The sequence below is a fragment of the Priapulus caudatus genome, unplaced genomic scaffold (genome assembly GCF_000485595.1).
Source record: "Priapulus caudatus unplaced genomic scaffold, Priapulus_caudatus-5.0.1 Scaffold3003, whole genome shotgun sequence".
Classification (NCBI taxonomy): Eukaryota; Metazoa; Priapulida; class Priapulimorpha; order Priapulimorphida; family Priapulidae; genus Priapulus; species Priapulus caudatus.
Window position 1 is genome coordinate 1 of NW_014580064.1, and position 7166 is coordinate 7166.

General features: G+C 48.4%; 1 non-coding gene across 1 annotated transcript; it reads right to left on the reverse strand.

Annotated features, from left to right (window-relative positions):
- Positions 1-6217: 6217 nt before the first annotated feature.
- On the reverse strand, positions 6218-6289 carry Trnastop-uca. The gene has a single exon. It is a non-coding gene; the product is annotated as a tRNA-Sec (tRNA).
- Positions 6290-7166: the final 877 nt, after the last annotated feature.

Sequence of the window (7166 nt, forward strand, 5' to 3'; positions counted from 1 at the left end):
GAAAGATCTGCTTAGCTCTCGCTAGTTCACGCTACGTCTCGCTACATCTCGCTTTGTGTCCGCTTTACGTCTCGCTAGTGTCTCGGGCTTAGCATCTGCGCTTGGTCTCGCTTACGTCTCGCTTAGTCTCGTCTTACGTCTCGCTTACGTCTCGCTTACTCTCGCTTACATCTCGCTAGTGTCTCGGCTTACGTCTCGCTAGTGTCTCGCTTACATCCTCGCTAGCTGTCTCGCTTACATCTCCGCTCTGTGTCTCGCTAGTGTCTCGGCTTACCTCTCGCTATGTCTCGCTTACACTCTCCGGCTAGTGTCTCGTTTGTCTCGCTAGTGTCTGCTTACATCTCGCTTGGCTGTCTCGCTTACATCGTCGCTAAGTATCTCGCCTTACATCTCGCTAGTGTCTCGTTACATCTCGCTAGTGTCTCGCTTGTGTCTCGCTAGTCGTCCGCTTAGTGTCTCGCTACGTCTCGCTTACATCTCGGCCTTAGTTCTCGCTTACGTCTCGGCTAGTGTCTCGCTTAAATCTTCGCTAGTGTTCTCGCTTACATCTCGCTAGTGTCTCGCTAGTGTCTCGCTTAGTGTCTCGCGTTGTGTCTCGCTTACATCTCCGCTAGTTGTCTCGCTTGTGTCTCGTTTCTGCAGCTCGCTTGTTTCGGCTTACATGCGTGAGTGTCTCGGCTTTACATCTCGCTAGTGTCTCGCCTGCTATTCTTACATCTGCGCAGTTCTCGCCGTGTGTCTCGCTAGTGTCTCGGCTTGTGTCTCGCTAGTGTCTTCGCTTACATCTCGTTAAACTAGTGTGTCTGCAGCTTACATCTCGCTTGCTGTCTCGCTTCACATCTCGTAGTGTCTCGCTTCATATCTCGCTAGTGTCTCGCTTGTGTCTCGCTAGTGTCTCGCTTACATCTCGCTAGTGTCTCGCTTAAGGCCCAGTCACACATACACGAACGCACGGCCCGCGCACGGAAAAATCAAGCAAGTTTTGGCCAATGCGTGTCGTTCTCGCGGGTTGTGCGTCAGCATTCCGTTCTGTTCGTCGAGCGCCGCTGGACCCAACGCTATGCATTCGTTGTCATTCCGCTTCGTGCGCGGCGTGGTGCGTCCGGGATTATTTGAGCAATGTTCAAAGTGTGCGCGGGAGCTCGACGCATGAAGCCGTATCACGCCAGAAGGAACGCGAGACACGGCGCAGAGCCGCTTGGATCAACCGCCAGGACCCACGCCAGGAGCACACCGCTGGGTATTCGTTTGTCATGTCGTCGGCTGAGTGTAGCGAAACACCTAGCGAACCACCTAGCGCACACTTACGTGTTCTAACGCGTGTCCAGCGAACATGCCAGCCGAATTATGGGCGTGAAGCTGAACGAGTGCTGAACGAGTCTGTAGCGCGCCGAGCGTTCTCTAGCGACTGTTCCTAGCGTGTACGCAGCGTGCAGCCATGGGCGTATTATAAACGGTCCGCCCACCTCCTCAATCATCACTTCTCCTCCGACCCTCATGTGGTGATGACAGAGAATTCCTGCTGATGCGTGTCTAGAAGAACTACCTCAGAAGATGGAGATCCGACAAGGCTGCCGACTACAATACGAAATGCGTTCTCCAACCATCAGCAGAACCTCATGGAACTGGCCACTGTCACAAGTCGCATGTCATCAGGAGATAAGCGAGAAAGAGAGGCAAAGGTCAACGGAGATTCTGGCGGTCGACCTGGATCGGTAGGCGACGACAGTTATGCCTGTATGACCAGCTACTTGTTGAATCCGTAACGAAGACGCAGGCAGACTTCAAGAACTTCATGCGGATCGCCCCCGAAGATGTTCGACGAGCTGCTAACCAGAGGGCCGTCGGAGGATCACCAAGCAGAAGTACAACATACAGAAAGGCCCTCGACCCTGGTTGCCCTCACTGCGCGCAGTCTTGCCCTCTGGCGACCAAGTATCCACTCAATGTCCTATTGGGTGGAGGTGTGCCTCTCACAACACCATATCTCCTGCTCATCCAGAAGTGACTTGTGCGTTGGCTGTGCGTTGGCTGTGCGTTGGCTGTGGCGCTGGCTGTGCGTTTGAATGCGCGATGCATGCGCAGTGGCAATGCGCGACCATTCCTTCCGTGCGCTAGCAACACGCTGTGGCATTCGTTGGATTTTTTAACATGTGCGCCGCTGTATATCGCTCTGTATGCGCCCTGTATACGCGCAGCGACGCGCTGCAACACGCTGTGCATTCGTTGTCAACTACGCTAAGCCTCTCCAAATCCTGGACAAAAGTTGGCGCGCACAACGACGCACTGATCTATTTTCATTTTTGATTAATTTTCAGTGCGCGGGCGTGCGATCGTGTATGTTGACTGGGCATTTACACTGCTAGGTCTGCTTACTTGTTGTGCTCGCCTTACATCTCGCTTAGTGTCTCGCTTACATCTCGCTAGTGTCTCGCTTTCTGCATTACATCTCGTGCTGCTATGTGTCCTCGCTTGTGTCTCGCTTACAGTCTCTAGGTCTCAGTTCTCTAGCTTAGTGTCTCGCTTTTCTCATTACATCTTCGCTAGTATCTCCTTAACATCGTAGCTAGTGTCTCGCTACATCTCGCTGTGTCTCGTTCATCTAGCTAGCTTCCTCGCTAGCTTCTCGGCTATTCTCGCTAGTGACTCGCTGTGCTCTCGTTGTCATCGCTATCTCTTGTGTCTCGCTTGTGTCTCGCTTGTAGTGTCGCTTCTGCTTCTACGATCTAGCTAGTGTCTTGCTTACATCTCGCAGGAAGTCGCGCTTACATCTCGCTTGCTGTCTCGCGTACATCTCGCTAAGTGGTCTCGCTTACATCTTGCTTGATGTCTCGCCTTTACATCTTCGCTAGTGTCTCGCTTACATCTCGCTTGTGTCTCGCTTACATCTCGCTAGTGTCTCGCTTACATCTCGCTAGTGTCTCGCTTGTGTCTCGCTAGTGTCTCGCTTACATCTAGCTAGTGTCTTGCTTACATCTCGCAGAAGTCGCGCTTACATCTCGCTTGTGTCTCGCTTACATCTCGCTAGTGTCTCGCTTACATCTCGCTTGTGTCTCGCTTACATCTCGCTAGTGTCTCGCTTACATCTCGCTTGTGTCTCGGCTGTAACATCGTCGCTAGTGTTCGCTTACATCTCGCCTTTGTGTCTCGGCTAAGTGTCTCGCTTACATCTCGCTAGGTCGTCTAGCTTTGTGTCTCGCTAGTGTCTCGCTATACATCTCACTAGTGTCTCGGCTTACATCTAGCTAGTGTCTCGCTCATTACTTTATCTCGCTTAATCTCGCTACGTGCTCGCGTCTGCTACATCCTCGGCTAGTGAGTCTCGCTTGTGTTCTGCGCTTGTTCCGCTACATCTAGCTAGTGTCTTCTCGCTTGTGTCCTCGCTTTGTGCTTCGCTTAATCTAGGCTAGTGTCCTCGCTTGTCGTCTCGCTAGTGCTCGTCTACATCTCGGCTAGTGTCTCGCTTAACATTAGCCTAGTGTTGTTACTCGCGCTTCTTCTCGCTTTTTCTCGGCTTAGATTCCGCTAAGGTGTCTCGCTTTGTGTCTCGCTGTGTCCGTTGTGGCTCGCTTATCATGCTAGCTAGTGTCTCGCTTGTGTCTCGCTTGTGTCTCGCTTGTGTCTCGCTTACATCTAGCTAGTGTCTCGCTTACATCTCGCAGACGTCGCGCCAGGTGTGAGCCCAGGTGAGAGCGCGTGGCGATTGACTCATCATTAACAGGTGCGATAAATCTATATTACCTGCACGCGGCGGTCACCGCGCCCGCGCAACGTCGCGCACACACCACCCTGCCCACCGGCCATGCAGGTGCAAACCACGCAGAATGCCTCCTAGACTGACACCGACGTCGCCGCTGCTCCATCACGCACCCCCTCGTCGACCAGCAACGGGGACTGCGGGTCAGGTAACAGTTGTTGATCGTTAAGAGTTTATATTATTATCTGAAGGCTATGAGAAATGATCGCTCGTCTTGCGGTTTTGCGGCACGCAATTTCGCCGTGGGATCGAGGGTGGATGCGGCGTCTTTCGCCAAGTCTAGAGTTAGGACGCGAGGGGGAGATGGCGGTCGGGGGGGGGAGGGTGTTATTTAGTGAAGGGATCTTCCTGGTGTGATTTTCGCTCCACGTAGCGTATGTTAATATATCGACGAAAAACAATTGCGTTTGTTGTGGGCAGGTTTTTAATTTTGTTTTCTAGCCGATCATTGTTTTTGACTGTCTTGCTTTGGATCGGCCATCTGCTTTTTGGATTACAATAAATCATGATTCTAGTGCGTCTCTATAGCTTGGCTACACAAACATTACAACGATCGCGGGCCTCTGTCCTCAGGTCTCATATCAAGTATTGAAGCGCTCGATCAGTCCTAGTTTATGTCAGTCTCAGAACAATGCTCAGTCTATTGGGGGTTGAGTTTTCCTGCAGTTCTCAGTCTCAGTGCAAGTCTCAATTTAGGTCTCAGCTTGACTTCTCTCAGACTCACCCCAGGTCTGAGTTTATTCTCTCAGAAGCCATTAGTCTGGGTTCGTTCAGGCCATAGAATATATATAGATATAGAAACACGCCTATCTAGTATCACATCGTCCTAGCACGTTATTCTATGGTCTCTGGACTTCGGTTACGGTCTAGCTCTTGTATCGGTCTTCAGGCACTAGGCTTCAGTCTAAGCCTCAGTCTACACCTCTGACTCTTCTCAATCTCAGCCTCAGTCTCAGTCTGCGCATGTGTGTGGTACTCACACAGCTGGTCTCCTACAGCAGCTGAGATGAGCATGATGAAGACTGTGCTCGAGCATCCTAAGGTCTTCATACAGATCGTCCTACCGGCAGTCACACTGGTAACACACATGAAATAAATAAATATATATATATATACATATACATATACCATATACATATACTCATTATGACTCAATATACTCACACTTATACTTATACCTTATACTTATAACCTTATACCATATACTCAGATAACTCCACACCTCACACCTTTCCAACCACACATTAATACCTTAATACCTTATACTCACACCTTCACACCTTTAATATCCTACACCTTACAGAATCGTATACCTTATACCTTACACCTAGGCTTACATCGTATACCTTATACTTACACCTAGCTTACATTATATACCTTGTTACTTACACCTTACATCTTATACGTCATCACTAATTTGTACAAATTAAACGTACTTATAGCTGGGCAGTCACAATGCGAGACAGACATAAATACTAGTATGCTTTCACCTCCCACCTCATGCAACATTCCATTTATCTCTACCTTACACCATCGCAATTAAGTGTTTACTTATGCCATGACTCTATTTACTTGACGAATAACACTAAAAGGCACTGTGAGTAGGTGTGCATTCATGAATAGGCAAAACGCACAAGGTCGTTAAGATAGGATAATGTTCGAAGCGAAATTCATAATAGGTACCGGAAAATGCAACAATGGCCGTCGTGGGAAAATCTACTACTCTGTGTTTACTATTAGGGTATAGCCGTCAAACCGCTCGCCAGAGATCAACGTCTGGGCAGGTGTTAACCCTATACGTACCTCACGCTTCACAAATACTTAATCGTGACTGCTTTTCTTATGTGACCGTGAACTAGAATGCAAAAAAGGGGGCACGTTATAAAAGACTTAACTAATACCTATAAATCTAGCAATAATAAATAATGTATAAATAATAATAATAATAATAATAATAGTAAATCTAACTAATGACATATATATTGTGAATATTTCTGCGCAGTATATATTTTTGTGTATACGTAAGTATATATAAAGTTCACAGTAGGACACTGCAATTTATTTGTGCTCTTGCGGCATTTATCTAGGTTATGAAATACGGTGACATGATTTTTTTCCTGCAGATGTTTAATGCATAGGTAAACGAACAGGTAAATAAATATACACAGGTGCGTGTACAGTGAGGTGCAGGTGATTAGTGCATAGATAAACACACAGGTAAATAAATATACATAGGTACAGTGAGGTACGTTCTCTGTCGCTAGCACTGGACTGATCAGACAGTAAGGTCATGAGGCGAGGCAGCAAGGAATCACACAGCAGGGCGTTTCATAATATCTTCATACCATGCGCACACACGCGCGCGCGCACACTAACACATACATACACACACACACACACACACACTTTCTGCCAAAAATCAAACAGCGGAATACAATGTTATTTTGATATATAACGTTATGACCCTGACGGGATTCGAACACGCAACCTTCTGATCTGAAGTCAGACGCGCTACCGTTCCGCCATGGAGCCGCAGCGGTTCACCAACTCCGCGAGAAATTACACGAGTTTTCAAAATAAAACCGAGGTAAAATGTATGGCATGTATTTTGTTTCATAATTCGATTTTTTGTTTTATGGTTGATTTTATCACATATAACATTCACGGATCGAATGCTTCGATTCAGAGTCGCATGGTTCGATGCGGTGCGTGGAGGAGGGAACTACATCAGAAATAGATAATAGGCAACCCTATTCCCTATTATCTACTCCTGATCTACATAATACAAAAAACCCGTAGTAGTAGTAGTAGTAGTGGTTATTCGCACCGCGGCGGTGCGGATAACAGAAAATGTGTTCTTATTCGCACCGCGGTGAATTCGCAGTGCACACGCAAGCAGACGTTAAATGATAGCCTTGACCACTGAGCTCTATCATAAAAAAATTTAAATATTTTATACATGTTGAAAGGCCGAGGAGTGCCAATATTAGGCAGTTACTATGTATGAGCAAGGGAGAAAATAGAGGAAGAGGGACGAGGTATATGAGGAGGGGAGAAGGTCGTACAGGAGAAAGGAGAGAAGGTAGAAGACGAGGGAGAAGGTAGTGGGGGAAGGAGGAGGAGAGAAGGGGTGGAGGTAGACGAGGTAGAGGACGAGGGAAAAGGTAGTGGAGGAGGAGGAGGGAGAGGAGGTAGAAAAGGGGGACAGGGAGGAGGTAGAAAAGGGGTACAGGACGGAGGTCGAGGAGGAGGGTAGAAGGTGGTCGAGGAAGAGGGTAGAAGGTGGTGGAGGAGGAGGGAGAGGAGGGAGAATATAGAGGGGGAGAATGTGGTGGAAGGGAGGGGGAGTTGAGAGATAGGGGAGAGAGGAGGTAGTGGAGGGGAGAAGGTAGAAGAGGGAGGAGGTCGA